Source organism: Panthera pardus, unplaced genomic scaffold (assembly GCF_024362965.1).
Source record: "Panthera pardus isolate Hobbes unplaced genomic scaffold, ASM2436296v1 HiC_scaffold_13, whole genome shotgun sequence".
Classification (NCBI taxonomy): Eukaryota; Metazoa; Chordata; class Mammalia; order Carnivora; family Felidae; genus Panthera; species Panthera pardus.
This window is the reverse complement of record NW_026526688.1, coordinates 171,098,866-171,117,165: the sequence shown is the minus strand read 5'-3', so window position 1 is coordinate 171,117,165 and position 18,300 is coordinate 171,098,866. Positions and strand designations below refer to the sequence as shown.

Here is an 18,300-nt window from a genome sequence, read left to right as displayed (position 1 = left end):
TTTGGCATTAATTTCTTGGATGTGACACGAAAAGCACAGGCAACAAAAGAAAAAAATAGACAAATTAGACTACATCAAAATGGAAAACTTTTATGAATTAGCAGAGTGGAAAGGCAACCGATGGAATGGGGGAAAACGATCCCTTAAAATATTAAGGAATCAATACCCAGAGGATATAAAGAACTCCTACAAAGCAACAACAAAACCAACCAATTTTAAAATGGGCAAAGGGCTGAATAGGCATTTCTCCAAAGATGATACAAAAATAGCCAATAAGCATATAAAAAGATGCTCCCACATCAGTAATCATTAGGGAAATTCAAATCAAAACCACAAGATACATCACTTCATGCCCACTAAGATAGCTATTATAAAAAAAAAAAAGCACCCAGAAAATAAATGTTTGCAAGAATATGGAGAAATTGGAACCCTTTCACATTGCTGATGGGAATGTAAAATTATACAGCTGCTGTGGAAAGCAGTATGGTGGTTCCTCAGAAGCTTAAACATAGGATTAGCATATGACCCACCAATTCCACTACTGGGCATATACCCAAAAGAATTGAAAGAAGGGGTTCAAACAGAGAAAGGTACACCCATGATTAAGGCAGTATTATTCACATAGCTCAAAGGTGAAGATAACCCAAATGTTCACTGATGTATGAATGGGTAAACAAAATGTGGCATATACAGACAACAGAATATTATAAGCCATAAAAAGGAAGGAAATTTTGACACATCCTATAACATGGATGAACCATAATGACGTTATGCTAAGTGAAATAAGCCAGACCCAAAAGGACAAATATTATATAATTCTACTTACATGAGTTACCTAGAATAGTTAAATCCATAGAGACAGAAAAGTAGAAAAGAGCTGGTGGGGAAGGAGGAACGGGAGTTATTGTTTAAGGGGTACAAAGTTTCAGTTTGGAAAGATGAGAAAGTTCTGAAGATGGAGGACAGTGATATTTGTACAATAATGTGAATGTATTTGATGTCTCTGAAATGCACACCGAAAAATGGTTGTTATGCATACCTTACCACCATAAAAAAAAAACAGAGAAGGGAAAAAAGGAGGAAGGAATGCAGATTTTTAAGAGAAAATGGGAAAATGATTAGAAAAATGTTCTAGGTTACACAGCTTTTTCTTCATGTTCACAATTCAAAATGCAAAGATATATATATATATATATATATATATATATATATATATATAAACTAATGATACTTTTAACTGTGTGAAATTTAGTCAAAAAATGTCTTTGTTCCAAGGTTAGGATTAGAGCTAGCCTGGGGCGCCTGGGTGGCTGTCAGTTAAGCATCCGACTTCGGCTCAGATCATGATCTCACGGTTTGTGAGTTCGAACCCCGCATCGGGCTCTGTGCTGACTGCTTGGAGCCTGGAGCCTACTTCGGACTCTGTATCTTCCCCTCTCTCTCTGCCCCTCCCCTGCTCGTACTCTTTCTCTCTCTCAAAAATAAACATTAAAAAAAATAATAATAATAATAATAATAATAAAGATTAGAGGTAGCCTGAGGTACTATTATAATCTTTTCATGCTTTTAGATTTTGGAGTTTTGTTCCAATGTATATGTAAAAATAATTTTTTTTAGGTGCAAAACAAACCAGTATTTCAAAGTGGCACAAAATCTGAATAGAGAGGAACCCAACAAATATTTGTGAAGCATCTGCTCTATATTGATATGCAAGGGACAGTCTACCTCAGAAAGCAAGATCGACTGGCCAGTGGCAGACTTCTTTGCCAAGCTTGGGCTCAGTCTCCTGAAATTGCTCAGTATCGGTGTCACACAATTTTAACATTTCCGGTAATGGTGAAAGATAGCCAAATATTCATGATGAGCTTAGTTACTCCGGAAACCTTTTTGGCGTGTTCCAAAGTTTGAAAAATCCAATAAAAATCCCTGAACAGCGCAAGTATAGACTTTTCCTGGCCGGGGGGTGGGGGGGGTGGCAATTGGTGCCAGTGCGAAGATGAAGATTGGACAGAACTAATCAGTAGAATCTATCACTTTAAAATTCTAGTCATGATTCTGGAAAGCTCTCTGTGAGGTCCACTGACCATTCCTTTGCTTTGGGGGGTGGTCCTCAGCTTTTGGTATTTTATTCATTACTCACGAATTATAGATGTGAGAGCTGAAAGAAAATGTAGAGGCCATGTTGAAGGAGTTTCCCGTTATTTTACTTTTTTACATTAAAAAATGATTAACTTGAAAATTTTTTTCCTAGTATTTAAAATGCAGGGAAAGGGGCGCCTGGGTGGCTCGGTCGGTTGAGCGTCCGACTTCAGCTCAGGTCATGATCTCGCGGTCCGTGAATTCTAGCCCCGCATCAGGCTCTGTGCTGACTGCTCAGAGCCTGGGGCTTGTTTCAGATTCTGTGTCTCTCTCTCTCTCTGCCCCTCCCCTGTTCATGCTCTGTCTCTCTCCGTCTCAAAAATAAATAAATGTTAAAAAAAAAAAAATGCAGGGAAAGTTTTCTCTCCTAAAGAACAGATGTGCTTTCATTGTTAGATAATGGAAGTTATGCAACACATCGTGTTGTTCACAGTCAAATTTAGACTATCTACATACTGAACTTCAAAAAACCACCTCAGATGCTCGTTAGATAGATACAGAGAAGTTGAGCTCCTCACTTCAAAGAAGAAGAAACAGGGGTGCCTGCGTGGCTCCGTTGGTTAGGCATCCACTTCAGCTCAGGCCATGATCTCACAGTTCATGGGGCTGAGCCCCGCGTCGGGCTCTGTGCTGTCAGCTTGGAGCCTGGAGCCTGCTTCAGATTCTGTCTCCCTCTCTCTCTCTCTGCCCCTCTCCGGCTCACGCTCTGTCTCTCTCTTTCTCAAAAATAAATAAACAATAAAAAAATTTTTTTAAATAAATAAGGAAAGAAAGAAAGAAAGAAAGAAAGAAAGAAAGAAAGAAAGAAAGAAAGGGAAAGAAAGAAAGAAGAAACAGGCCTTGAGAAGTTAAGTGACCTGTCCATGGTTAAGTATTTTTGAGTTTGTTGTTTGTCTGGACTCATCGACTGAATCGGGCTTCATGTAGACAATGAAAAGATTTTCTTTCGTTCTCCTGAAGCACATAGTACAGAAATGAACAAAAGTGGTGACAAGACGTACCAAGTGAATGGATGCAAGCTTCAGAAATGCTATTCCCCCATCAACAGACCCAAGAGATTGAGGTTGGAGCACATGTCAGCTGGATAACATTATCTTCTACTTTAGACCTGATATTGGTTAGGACTTGGCGGGGGTGGGGGGGGGTGGGGGTGGGGAGTGGAGGCTGGGAGGAGGGAAGAGGCTTTTATTTCCTGAGCTTCTGTAGAAATATTTATGATTTTAAACCTTCTTAAAGTAACAGAACTCAATCTTTACCCGTGTGCATAAAATGAACATTGTCATAATAATGGGTGAGGAGAGAGGGGAGGGCAAGTTAATTTGAGTCATTTCTGAAAGACAGTTTGACAATATCAAGAGCTTTGCAGTGTTCATTAAAAATAGTTCATTTTCATTAGCCCATGCTTCCATTTATAGAAATTTACCTCAAGAAAATAATCAGACACACAAATGAAATATATAGGTAAGTATGTTCACTACAGTGGTATTTATTATGCAATGAACATAATAGCACCTACTTATACGTGAATGCAGCAAACATAATGTACAATGGTATAGAAATGGCTAAATAAATTATGGCATAGTTGTAGGATAAAATATTTATCTCATGTTCTCAACTATGTGAACCTTGTTAAAAAATATTTAGAAAATATCTGAAATATCTAAAAGAAACAAAAAAGAAGAAATATAATGTTAATTGTGGTTATCAGTGGATTCTGAGATTATAAGCAATTTCATAGGTTTCCTTTAATGAATATGCTTTTCTAAAAATATCATAATTTTAAAAAAAGTTAGCTCTCCAAGTCCCTGAATTCCGTAGACTAAGTCCAGAACCCAGCCTAGAGGACATGAAAGCAAAGGACTTTGGCAGGGGCGGGGAGAAGGGTGCGACGGGAGAGGGAGGGTGAGGGCTTGGAGGCTGTTGCTGGGTATATCGGTGTCACCAGCAGCTCCTCCCTGACATACAAGGATTGGAGCTTTGTGAGGGTTGTGGCTGTGGCTTCGGAGGGCCGTCTGTCCAAGGTTTAGCCTCTTTCATGCTCCCTGTCCCTGCTATAGCATACATAGGACTGTCACCCACATAATACTAATACCTTCTATCTGTAGAGAATTATGTCCTTGTCAGAGTGCATTTACATGGGTTGTAATTCACCACAATGCCAAGATTTGGAGAGTCTGACATGACAGTTATTTTTACCTTCTATGAAGGTAAAGAAACAGCAATTAGAGACAGCGGGAGGATTGTTCAAGAACACACAAGTGTCTTTTCTAGCTTGTGCAAAGGACCCTTCCTTGTGTCCAACACTTTTGGAAGACAACTCTGATAAGATACCCTTCACCTCTTTTTTTGGGTGGTATAAGAGGCAATTTATAAGCAATACATAATTATTCCTGTCTTTTAATGCCAAAGATGCTCACACATACAGATAGCAGTCGTAATTTTTCCTCCTTAGATCACAAAGATGTAAACTAAACAAAGAAATAAGGACTTATATTGTGGGTTTAAAATGACTTACCATGTTATATAAACCACCAAGGTTGTTATAACAAACACACACCGGGTACATATTGTCTAAGCAGCAGATATCTTGGTTGATAGGAATGAAAATTTAAGGTTTTATTTAAGTGAAGAAGAAAAGGACATTGGGAATGTACTCACCAAAACCCCACTAATTTGGTTTGTCTGGTCCTTTTATAGGATGTAGAACAAGAATATACAGGGAAATTCAGGCAGCTTGCTTGGGATTTTTCAGTTCAATTTTTGGCATGCCCTTTGAAGCAAATCCTAAGGGGTAAAAAAAAAAAAAAAAAAAAAAAAAAAAAAATTGCTAGAAATGTCTTCTATTTAAATATCATTTTCATAAGTGGGTTAAAAATGTGAGGCCATTTTCTTTTTTTTTATTTTTTCTTTTTTAAAAAAATGTTTATTTATTTTAGAGAGAGAGTGAGAGAGAGAGCACAGCAGAGGAGGGGCAGACAAAGAGAGGGAGACACAAGATCCAAAGCAGGCTCCAGGCTCTGAGCTGTCTGCATAGAACCCAATGTGGGGCTTGAACTCACGAACTGTGACATCATGTCCTGAGCCGAAGTTGGACGCTTAACCGACTGAGCCACCCAGGTGCCCCATGGGCCATTTTCTTGAAAGAAAGAAAGAAAGAAAGAAAGAAAGAAAGAAAGAAAGAAAGAAAGAAAGAAAGAAAGAAAGAAAGAAAGAAAGAGAGGAAGGAAGGAAGGAAGGAAGGAAGGAAGGAAGGAAGGAAGGAAGGAAGGAAGGAAGAAACAAACTACCATTACTCTGTCGTGTTCTCTACAAACCAAGAAACATAACCATTTATTCTTCCTCCTATTCTTGAAGAAACGGGGACCAGTAATAAGAAACTGTCCAACTTCTTCCATTTTTTGTATGTTTCCCTCTGGCTTTGTTGGAGCATCCATGACTTCAAGATGAACAATACAATGTTTAGGAAGAAACACAGATATAACCTATATTTTAAGCTTATAGGCTCTTAAAAAGAAGAGATTGGTGTCCTTTATGGAGATGATAACTTCTAGCTGATGGGCTGCCTCTCCCCACTTGGGGGCTTATGCCACACATCATGAATGGGTCATTGCCCTCCTTCCTGCTGAATCCAGGCAGTGTCTCAAAAACCACTGAAACAAGAACTCTAGCCATTCACTATCAACTGATTAGAGTTGCTATGAAGGCAACTTGCTATTCTGCCCTAAGTGCATAGTACAGGATTTGGGGTCCTAGGATAATCTTGAAAGTCATAATACAGAAAACATTCAAATTAAAGAGAGTTGAGTTCAAGATAAGGATATTTCAGATGAGACATCAAAATATATACTGAGCACAAAACTTTTACCTTACTTCACATCTAAAAATAGAAAGTTTGCTCCCCTGAAGAAAATTAAGGGAGTTGGATTACCAGTAGTTCGCTTTGTGTTTTCGTTTCTGTTTTAAGATGTAGCACCCTTTCTTCCACCAAAAATTTACCTGGATGCAAAAACAGAATTGATAAAACAGGAAGCTGGCTGAAGTGGAAATAATGGATGGTATAGGGAGAGATCCCCATCCATTCTGCTCTGTTGTCCCCATAGGACCTGTAGGACTACAGAGGGCACAGTTTGGAATCCGCCAATTAAATGGCCCTTAAAGTCAGTTACAGTTCCAAATTATTCTGCCTTGACTATATTATACATTGTAAAGACTAGCAAAAAGCTTTCCATGAGATCCATAACCTTATGGGAATACAAGTAATAAAACTAAGCCATGAGCTAGTTTTCATCCTTATTATCAATGATCTATGAAAGAAAAGAAAAGAAAGGCCACACTCTCAAGTGAATCATAGAGTAATAGCTGTTAAAATATTTAGTTGTCAAAGCATATAATCCTTACCCAAATCTGTGAGGACAATTTTCTAGATGCTTTATCCTGGATAATACCTAATGATCAACATCACAGTATTGGATAAATAAGAATAAATGTGCAATTACAAAGTGTGTCCTGAAATTAATTCTACCGTGTTGAGGCAACAGAATAAATTCAGTCTCCTGAACTGTTCATGTCTTAACTAAGTGATTCCGGACAAATTTATTCAACTTTTTTGAGCCTCAGTTTCCTTATCCATAAAGTGGAGATTTTATGGAGAACAAGGGATTGTATGAGAACAGAGGAAGGACTGCATGAAAAATACAGAATATAAAGTACCATTCCTGGTGCATATTATTTATGCAGAATTGTGAGTTTTCTATTACAGCAAAATTTCCTCCTTTAAAAAATAATGTCATGTTAATGGACATGTACACTCTGTGAATTGAAATCAAATTATTAACATATAAATGAAATTGTAGGCTTTAAATAGTTTGTGTTATATATTAATGAGTAAAAGAAAAGAAGGATTTTTAATGTGCCTGTCAAGGCTATTCAAATAACAGAATATTTCTCCAAAAGAAAATACTTAGGCTCAATTGTTTATTTCCAGAAAAATCTGATTTTCCAGACTGACTCCAAACACAACCCATTTCATAAAAATTTTAATATTGTTTTACAAAACTCTTCAAGCAAAACCCACATGTCACTTTTGTTCTGTGGCTTCACGTTCCTCCTGACACAATACTGACTACCTTAGGGCATCCAGTTTGAAAAGTCCATCTCTGGTACAATTCCTGGATTTTATTTATTTATTTATTTACTTTATACATTAAAAAAAATTTTTTTTAATGTTTACTTAGTTTTGAGAGAGAGAGAGAGAGAGGGAGTGGGAATATGAGCGGGGAAGGGTAGAGAGAGAGGGAGACACAGAATCCAAAGCAGGCTCCAGGTCTGAGCTGTCAGCACACAGCCCAACGTGGGGCTCGAATTCATGAACTGTGAGATCATGACCTGAGCAGAAGTCAGACACTTAACCGACTGAACCACCCAGGCACCCTATATTTTTTAAAATGCTTATTTTTGAGAGAGAGAGCGAGTGAGCACACGAGCAGGAGAGGTGCAGAGAGACAGGCAGAAGATAAGAAGAAGGCTCCATGCTGACAGTGGAGAGCCAGATGTGGGGCTCAAACTCATGAACTGTGAGATCATGATCTGAGCCGAAGTCAGACACCTAACCGAATGAGCCACCCAGACGTCCCCAGTTGCCGGATTTTAGTGTGGAGGCAACTATCTTACTGAAGGTCACATAACTATGTATATTAATAAGATTTGCGAGGCAGTTCCTAGAGAAGAGAAATGGTTTCCAGACATTAACTGGGTTAATTAATTCACTTCAAACTCCTCACCCACTCCTCATTCTATGAAACAGCTATGGATACTGCTTTCTATATCATGGAGTTTTTGTGAAGACCTAATGGGGAAATCTTCCTAGATTCCACAAAGGAAAGCTATTCGGAGCAGAACGCTTGTTTTGTTTTCATCTGGGTGGGGGTGGGGAGGCCTGTGAATCTTAGAGTTGCTGCTTCCTCTTCAACAATGGCGGGACTGAGGGCAAATGTTTGCTGGATTTATGATGCCTGTGGCACCATCTCTGTTCACACTGATTTTTACCCTTTCTTCTTTATCTTGTCATACCGTGGGCAGTTTTGAAAGCTTTTCCAAACCCACTTTCAGAATTATGAATACATAAAAGTAATAAATGTATTTTTCCCCCAAAAGACACCCCAGTCTAATATCAAGTGCCTTGTCACGTTCTGCTTCTTAACCCCATTAGAAACCTAAACAAAATTTCCCATCCTTTCTGAAGATAAACCAGTTGCCTATACTCAGGGGTGTTAGTACATGGGCTTAAAGCTACCAGGAGACCACGAGGGCAAGAGTTAGGTAAGAGTTCAGATAACAGAATCCTCACTCTGCCACTAGCAGGGTTTGACCACGGGCACGCCACTTAACTCTCTGGGCCTCAACATCCTCACCCGTGTACTGAAGCGGACACAAACACCTCACGTGAGAGTTGCTATAAGGTAAAATAAGACACTTCATGTGAAAGCATCTTGTAAACGGTCAACTGTCATCTCCTGCCTGGACATTATCCTTCCAACTGACTGTTTTATACACTCTGGACCACTGCAATCAATCTAGCTCTCACAGCAAGCAAAGTGATATTTAAAAAAAAAGAAAAAGGAAAGAAAGACAAAAAACCACAGGGGCACCTGGCTGGCTCAGGTGGAAGAGCAGGTGACTCATGATCTCTCAGGGTCATGAGTTCAAGCCCCATGTTCGGTGTAGAGATTACTTAAATAAAAAAAATAAACCTCAACAAAACAAAACAAAACATAATTTGAGCATGTCTTGTCACCCTCCTGCTTGAACCTCTACCCTCTCTTAGAATATGCCCATAGAATAAAGTCAATATCCTTAGGAAGGCCTATAACGAAGACTTTGGCTCCTCTTCCAACCTCATCTTGGGTCGTTTTCCTCCTTATACGTGCTGTTCCCGACGCTTCAATCCTCCTCACCAGTCCCCCTACCCAGCCAGCTTGTTCTCATCCTTAACTTCACTCCTCAGAAGCCATCTTTAGATCCCAAGATACATTTCCACAACATCACACAATCTCTCACTGTAGTCCTCATAATACTAAATCATAGGAGGCTGCCATTTTGAAGGACAAAAACAATAGAACCTTGGCAAATTTATATGCTTTTACCTTAAAACAACGGGTATAATAATGGCCTTCCCTGTCAGTTGTAAACTTTGCCAGGGCAGAATCCACCACTATAATCCCAGTGCCTCACAACTAATCTTAGCACACAGTAGGTGTTTAACTGTGTAATTAGTGTGTGAGATGTTGTTACTACCTTTTTCATGCTAAGCACATAATTTGTATCTTGTCATTGGTAGTAAAAACCATGATTTTATTCAAATGCTACTTCTATGTTCTATAGGAATAAAATGAAGAAATGGAATGAAAAAAATTATTTTTTAAGATTGCCATTTCTGGCATTTCAGGCACACACGGATTCTAATATGTACAATATGCATCATGAGGGATAGAATTTAGCCCACTGGTGTGATGTCATTTATGGATTTGTGTTTTTTTCACTCAAATGTTTCTCACCAAAGGGCAGAATGAAAACAATTCTCAAAGGAAAGCAGATGATTTGGATTTATTTCTTTTTACAGCTTTTGCCACATGATAGCAAACAGCTAGAGAGAAAAGGATAGCATCTAAAAGAGAGCTAGACTTGAAACTGAGGAATTTTAAAATACACGTCCCCACGATATTCAAAAGGAATGCATCCTACGATCTTCCCAGATCAACTTATCTAACTATATCATAGCTTACATCTCTCATGAAATGAACAGAGCAAAGATCAATCTGAACCAAAGCTGGATGACGTATGGGGTAGGCGAGGCTTATTCACGAGCTATGCTACTTAACAATATTAATAATGTTAATAACAGTTAACATTCATTAAGTGCTTATTATGCACCAGGTACTGTGCTAAGCATTTTGTGTACACTGTCTTCTTTAATTACTACTGCAACCCCATGAAACAAATTCTCTGGTTACAGTCATCCTGGAGATGAGGGAACTAAGACACAGGGAGACTGCCCATCGGTGAAGGTCCCTTAGCTGTAAGTGCTGAATCTGGAATTCAAACCCAAGAGGTCTGAGATCAGAATCTGCACTCTTAATTATTCTGCTCCATGGAAGAATCCAATTCCAACCGCATCCTAGTCTGGGAGAGGAGACAATTAAAATTTGTGCTGTAACAAAAATGACATTATATATATTTATATTGCAGCTTCAGAGTCATCTATGAGTCAAAACTGTGAAGGGAAAACCGTGATTTGTCAAAGCCAACTGTCTAAGAATTTGTTCAAGAGTTCCAATATTCCAATATTCAACTTTAAACAGTAAAAGATATATTCAACCTGGGTTAGAAATAAGGATAGAAGTGTAGAGTTTTGGGATGAAGAGGAGAGAATGCCAGATACTCATAAATATCATGGGCTCAAAAAACCTGGTTCTCCAATGTGCTCCCTAGATTCTTGAAAGGCTGTTATGCTTTTTGGAAGCATAACACGTTGGAAAGTTTTTGAGAAACCAGAGACTCCAGGAAAGGAATCAACAGCCTGCAATTTCACTTTCTCAGTGGACAATCTCTAATCTGACTGTTCTTTCTTGCTAACATTTAAAAAAATTATCTACCTCTTTTAGTAGCAAAGAAAATGAACACACTAACATTCACACCATGGAAATATGATTTTTAAAATAAATACAAATTACTAATTCTTTATGTATGATTCATGGGTGGTGGTTATTGAGATTTCACTCCCCAGCCCCCTCCGTCTTTGTGCATTGACATTTGACCCTTTTTATAATATGCACCTTGCACCAGTGAAACTTAAGGCACCAGCTAGTTACTCATTAAACTTGGGTGCCAAGGGCTGACTTGTACAAATTACGCTGTTAACTGCCCAGTCTGGCCTGTGTGTAGAAGTGGAAAAAAGCAATCATCATAGCTGTGAATATCTGTCATATCGGCAGAATTGAACTACAAATTGCAGCAATTCGTGCCTGACCTCTGGTCTGTGAAGTAAGTCTAAACCTTTGAACCTCAGCTTGGAACTGAGAAACAGCATTTACTTGTACTGGGGAAGATGGCTAGCAAGTATTCTCTGCTGTGAATAGTTATTCTCTGCTGTGAATAGTTAACTCTGTGACTGTAGGTCGACCCACATCCCATCGACCTCCCCTACAGAGTCAACCTGCGTAAGGGACTCGGAGGGAGATCTTGAGAGTAGACTTCTTATCCAATGGCATTTTGAACAAATCTAATAAAAGTAGAAAGTTTCAGGATGCAAATTTTGTGAATAAATACATAAAAACAAAAAGGGAGGAATCTGAGATCACTTAAATTATCGGGCATTTATACTATGTACACTAAAAAAAATTCTCTTTATAAAGGTTTTAATACTTAAAACTTTTTACCAAACAGTGCCATCTCTTGTATGTTAAATTAAAAAAATATATATATTATCAAATTTCTATACAAAATACAAACCCGTATTAAACCATCTCTGGGAAAAAGCAATCATGAGAAATCAGTTATACTTTTCTTTGAACCCAAACTTTGCTTCTGATACTAAACATTAGATGAAGAGGAATGAGTAAGTATAATAACGTACGTTTCTAATACATTTTGTCATAACACGATTCAGCACATTTTATTCATTAAGAGGAAGGTTTTTCTTTTGAGAGTTAGCTTCAAATGCTGTTGTTCAAGTTGCTCCATTGCCAGGTAGAAAGCAGCAAATAAAGACTGTATTTCTCTGGTTTCTTTGAGTTCCTATTAGAACAAATCTCATATAGCACATAAAATAAAACCAAACTATTCTTTATAACGAAAGTGAAACTTATTTGTAGTTTTTAAAGCACACAACGTCCACTTAACTAAGTCCATTTCATAACCAATACTACTGGTTTGGAACAATGGTGCTGCAAGAGAAGTCTTCTTATACCAGACCTTTTTCCAAAGAGGAAACATCACTATTGCTAACTTTATGTAGCAACTATCATAATGCTAATCCCACCTATTTTTCCTATTTTTCATTATCACATACCTTAAAATCACAAATCTCTAAAGACTTACTAAAATGACTTTGGAAAACAAAGGTGGACACTATTGATAAATTCCTGCTATTTGATCCCATAGTTTAACTAGCAGCAATCTATGAAAATATCACTTTGTGAAGACCTTAGCTTTTTCAAGTGTGCAAAGTGAAGATCTACTGGAAGAACTGATTTTTAAAAATGTTTATAACTTAAGAATTTTGGGTTTGCTGCTGGTAAGGCAAACTGTGCACTATTTGAAACTACTACCAAGTTCCAATTTTTTTTTTTTTTTTTTTTTTTTTTTTGCCTTCGATTAAAAAAAAGGGAACATTTGTTTATTTGACCTGATCTAAATTACTGGAACCAAACACAACCATCTCATCCTCTCTTCCAATTAAAACAAATAAGGTGTCCCCTACCTTTCCAGTCTTGAAATCTGGATGCGACAGGCTAATAGTAACAAAAGCTTTGCTTAAGCAACCCCTGCTCCTGATCCGGGGAACTGCGTAACTCTGTTTTACATGGCACACGTCTCCTCATTGGTCAATGAGCTTTGGCCACTTAAATGCCTTGGGAGTCATTTGCTAAGGGCACCTGGAATGAGCTTTGAGTGGATGGTACAGAAAGAAGGGAGGTGCAAAAATGGCCAGCTACAGAATGCTCAACAGCAGTCTGAAAACTTAATGAAAAACCCGCTGTCACAAATGGATTCGGGGAAGGCCCAAGAAGACAAAAGCTCCGGCATTTCAGAGAAAAGAAATTTAACTGAAACCTTTACTTACACGCCACTACTGACTAAAAGTAAACACGTGATCTTTGAAATCCACCTTCCTGGAATAAGAGAGGTGCCAGCTATTTTGTACTGCTTGATGCAGACGGGGAAAAACAGTGATTGCTACTTCATCCAGGTTGTTGTGGGATTTAATGAATGGATACTTGTAAGTGCTTAGATACAGGCAAAAGTTACACATGAATTAAACTCTCATTTGATTTTACTTCCAGTTTGGAGCTGGAAATGGATTTACTGGTAAGAAGTGGAGAAAAAATAGAAAGGGCCATAGAAAAAGAAGGGAGTGGTAAAACATGATTCATGGTAATGAAGACAGTTCGTACATAACAACGGGTCAGGGACCTAAAGCACCTAGGCAGAGTAAATACACTCCTTTTCAAGCAGGTCAGAGACGAACCTCATTGAAAGTCTCTCTGGAGGTTGAGTTTGTTAGTCCTGGTGGTTGGGAGAGATCAGGGGAGCAGGGAGCAGAAGGAGGACTGTGGGGAGGGTCCTGAAAGTGAGGTAACATCTGGGACCCAAGGTCTTTCGAACAAGGATTAAAATCAGCTCCACAGCACATAAACAGAGAAATGAATCTATAATTTCAAAACTGTGGTCTCCAGTTTTCCTTTAGTGGTCATGTTAACCTTACTGAATTCTATAAAACCTTAGCAATTTGACGTCACCAAGGTGGGAAGTAAAAAGACCAGACTGACAAGAAAGTTTGAAAATCTGTTTATCTACCTCTTTAAAAAAATAGAAACAGCATTATTACTCCTAAATAATCTAAAACTATCAATAGAGACTAGAAAATATCAGCAGGTTAGTAAAGGGCCAAAATCCAGAACAAGTCTTAGATTATAAAACTAAGTTGACAGGTTCTGAAATGGAGGAAAACTGAGGCAATGTCTCAACAACACTAAGGCAGTGTTTCCAAAAAACGACTGATTTTGGACTAAATTCCTCTTGACTACAAATAAGACCCAGGAAGTCTGCCTTTCATATGAGTATTATACTCAAGAATTTTGATAAATTCTGGGTGTGTGGTATACTTTAAGCAGAGTATTTTTGGTTTGGAGGTTTGGTGTGTGTGTGTGTGTGTGTGTGTGTGTGTGTGCGCACGCGTGTGTGTGCATATGCCTGTGTGTGCACATGTGCGTGTATGCATTCTTACACCAAACATTATCAAGAACACAAAGACTTAGGAAACAATCCATCTCAAAGAGATACACTTAAAAAGTAAGGCAGTAAGGACAGGGCAGCTGTTCACTGAATACCTGAATGTACTAATTACAATTACACCTGCCTTAAACAAAAAAATAAGCAAATTTTTTCTTGCTTTTACTTTGAAAAAAGTTAATTTTAAAAAATTAGTCAAACATGCACACAGATATTTATGGTCTTTGTAAAAACAATGCACACTAGTTATAACACATTCAAACAATATAGGAAAGTACACAGAGAAAGTAAAAGTCACCAATTCTTCTACGGCCATTGACACTGACTGCTACTAGCATAGTTCTCCATGTAGGCAAATGTATAAAACTGTAAGTCGATGCCATCATAGTAGACACATTGTGCTACATTCACTGTGTTAACTTCTGATATATCCGGCTTTCAACAAGCTTAAGTCGTCCTTGGAGGAGTGATCTTTGTCTCAACCAAGTACCTTTGTTTTCTGAGTAGAGTGACAGCAGGCATATCTAAGGTCCAACACTGTAGAGAATAGAAAAAAAATACACATGCAAAATAGAAGCTTGAGACAAGGCAAGTTCTAAGGTAATTTGGAAAAAGGAACAAGAAACGAGACTCAGGTCTGAGAGAACAAGAAGTAGAGCACAGGTGAAGACGTGATATGAAACAAGGAACTATTATGTGGGGCTATTTTAAATATAGGTAGTACCTATTACAGTCCTCTTTACTTGTTACTAGAGCTTTAATTTATCTAGCTTTAATTTATCTAAAGCTGATACAAAGATCAAATGAATGCATATCGGTTTTGTATATCACAGTATATAGTTTCCCAGAAGTAGATTTTTACACTATTTAGAATTGAAATCTTTGCTGAAATTGTTCATTATATTAATGCATGGCTGAATCATAAAAAGAAGAAATTGTCCACACACAGATGCGTGCATTAAAGAACTAGCTTCCATCTGATAAGGTGTCAACCATTGGCACGGAAGCCATATAACTGCATTGGTGGTGTCAGCCATAGCAACTGGCCATGAAGCTAATTAACCAGCATTGAAAAGTAAGCACAGAGAGAGAAGGGCATGCATGTACATATATGAGAGTCCTTCTAAAGAATGCATGTGACACACAGAACTCACTATAAGAAAGGCAGTATTACAGGAAGGATTGATTCCTTCAAGATGGCTCTTAGTTACCACACACACACACACACAACATCTACAAGGACTTGGCCTCAGTTATGCATTGTTAAAATCCCTTTACCTGACCTATCCTACCACCACTGTAGACCAGAAAATCTTCCTCTACTTTTTTAGAGTGGTTCCTACAAATGTGTATGATAAAAAGCACCATAGGGGCACCTTGGTGGCTCTGTTGGTTGAGCATCTGACTTCGGCTCAAGTCAAGATCTCATGGTTGGTGGGTTTGAGCCCTGGGCTTTGTGCTGACAGCTCTGAGCCTGGAGCCTGCTTCAAATTCTGTGTCTCCCTCTCTCTCTGCCCCTTCCCCGCTTGTGTGTGCTTGCTTTCTCTCTCTCTCTCTCTCTCAAAAATAAATAAACAAAAAAAAAATTTTTTTAAGCCCCATAGTATTCCCTTTTGGTTAATTTGGCAAACAGTCTGTTATGGTATCAACAGGAAGAATTAAATAATAGACAATGCCATATTTGGGATAAAGAGTTTAACTTATCTAGACATTAGAAAAAGCTTTAAATTTAAAATGGTGTCCTCTCAGTACAATTGCTTTAAAGAGTAAAATTATAATAGTAACTAACATGTGTATATTTCTTTCACTCTACCAATATTTGTCAAGTACCTTCTAAGTGTCAGACACTGTTCTAGGTACTAAGGTATTAGCAGTTAACAAAACAGACAAAAATCCTTGCCCTCATGAGCCCTCTAGTTCTATGGGGGAAAAACATTTAATGAATAAATCAGTAAAATATATAGTATGTTAGATTGTGAAAGAGCTAAGGAGAAAAAGCAGGAGGGGAGGAGAATAGGAGTGTGTGTGTGTGTGTGTGCATGTGTATGGGGGGGGGGGTGTCCTGCATGGTTTCTGACTTACAAGTAAAATTTACTATTTATTACTTATAAAATTTAAGCATGTTACTCTATTATATTTCTAGTGGGATACGCTTTAATCTAAGCATATATCTAAATTCATTTAAATTGTATGTCAAGTACTTCCTGTTCACATGGTAGTAACTATTTTTTTTTTAATTTTTTTTTAACGTTTATTTATTTTTGAGACAGAGAGAGACAGAGCATGAATGGGGGAGGGTCAGAGAGAGAGGGAGACACAGAATCTGAAACAGGCTCCAGGCTCTGAGCAGTCAGCACAGAGCCCGACACGGGGCTCGAATCCACATACCGCGAGATCGTGACCTGAGCCGAAGTCGGATGCTTAACCGACTGAGCCACCCAGGCGCCCCTGGTAGTAACTATTTAATGTGGACACAGGAAAGGCAGCAGACATCTTAAATGTAGTAGCTAGGTGCCAGTACACGGTACTGTGGAAAGAAATCCAAGAGGGAATGTAATGCTTTTGGAGGATTGTTTTGAAGTAAAACTAACTTTGCGCTACTTTCTCAGCTTAATGAGAACTTCCAAGAGTTTAAATTGGCCAGGCTGGGCTGCTCGGAGATCTCCACACACCCTCACTCTGGCTCATTCCTACCCCCTTCACCCCCAGATTGCAGATGTGCACGACTGAGTCCCTAACCCTCAGAAATGTTCACTGTGACAGGAACAGTACTCAGAGAGAAGATGACGACAGAGGTAGGAGTGGATCAGGACTGCTCCCTTCTCTTCAGAGTCTAGGGTCCTGCATTGATGGAGTTCATTCAAGAGCCTGTGACATCATACATCATTATGCCTGCCGTAGAGCCTCTCTGTAACTTCTCAGACAACTTGAATGACAGAATTATCCAATAAATTAAATCAAACAGCCCCACCTCATATCCAGCCAACTCCTTCCCTCCCAAGCTTTACTCAAGCAGAGGACATTTCTTTTATTACTTTTACTTTAAACTTGTCACAAAAGCACAGCCACTCTAGTGTTCTCTACTTCCCTGAATGGGCAGTGAACAGCCCATAGACTTCAAGCACCTGTGTTTATTCCAGGCAAGAGGACATCTGGTGAGGCAGCCAATGAAGAGGTACAGCAAGGTATGTTGCATTTCCTGTCCAACTTTCACTCAAATTCATCACCTCCATCTGTAATAAAATAACCGTAGCTAACTCCTCTCTATAGCCCTTGCCATATACCAGGCACTGTTGTATGTGTTTCACATGTACTAACATATATGGTCCTGATAAATACATTTTGAGGTTACAGACTAGTATTATCCACATTTTACAGATGAGGACACTAAGGCACAAGAACAAAAAACTTGCCCAAGACAAACAGGTTGGCAACAGTGGAATGAGGATTTGAACCCAGGCATTCTGGCTTGCAGAGACTGAAATTTTCCACTTCTGGATAAACAGATAGTATTCCTTCCTCCCCTCCCTTTTTTCTTTCTTTCTTCCTACTCATCTGCCTCTCTACCTACCTATACATCCTTCACCTTGCCCCTCTTACTCTGTCAGTGACAGGCATTTCTGTACTAACAGGAAAAGCTTTGGAATTTTAGAGATGCTATCTTTGAAGCCAGGCAGAGAAACCTTTAATAGTTGGTGAGTGAAACCGAAACTTACAAAAAAGCCACAGAACCTCATTTAAATCTAAAGAAAATTCTCTTTGCATTTTCTGCCTCTGTCCTGGGCAGCATTCTTCATTAATTCATAAAACCTGTTAGATTTTATAGTGATCCCATTCTGCCCCCTCTCTGTGGTTTCTCATAAGCCAAGAAATTACCTGTCTTTACCCTATATTTCCTGTGGTCATTTTAACAGACTTTTTATTTTCAAAAGAGGAAGTTCAGAATGAATAGTGAATGCAGGTGGAAAAAAGATACCTGTTACAAAGTCATAAATAATGTGCAAAATCCAAGCCCTGTGTTTATCTTTTGCTAGAGAAAAGCCATATTGAGGAGCAAAGCTGTATTAGGTTATAATGTAAAAAGTAGATTCCTCCCACCCCCTTTTAGAATGTGCAGTCAGGTTAACAAGAACTCAGGAAGCACATGGTTTT

At 38.6% G+C, this 18,300-nt stretch overlaps 1 protein-coding gene across 7 annotated transcripts in view; it reads right to left on the bottom strand.

The window, feature by feature from the left end:
- RBM47 (RNA binding motif protein 47) overlaps positions 1 to 18,300 on the bottom strand; it is a 161,610-nt gene that overhangs the window by 33,363 nt on the left and 109,947 nt on the right. For 4 of the 7 annotated variants that reach the window (XM_019413621.2, XM_019413631.2, XM_019413639.2 and 1 more), the window contains one exon: positions 4,798 to 4,923. The exons of the other annotated variants lie outside the window; for them this stretch is intronic. The gene's annotated coding sequence lies outside the window, so the exon portion shown is untranslated. The remainder of the gene's footprint in view (positions 1 to 4,797; positions 4,924 to 18,300) is intronic. 7 annotated transcript variants of the gene reach the window in all.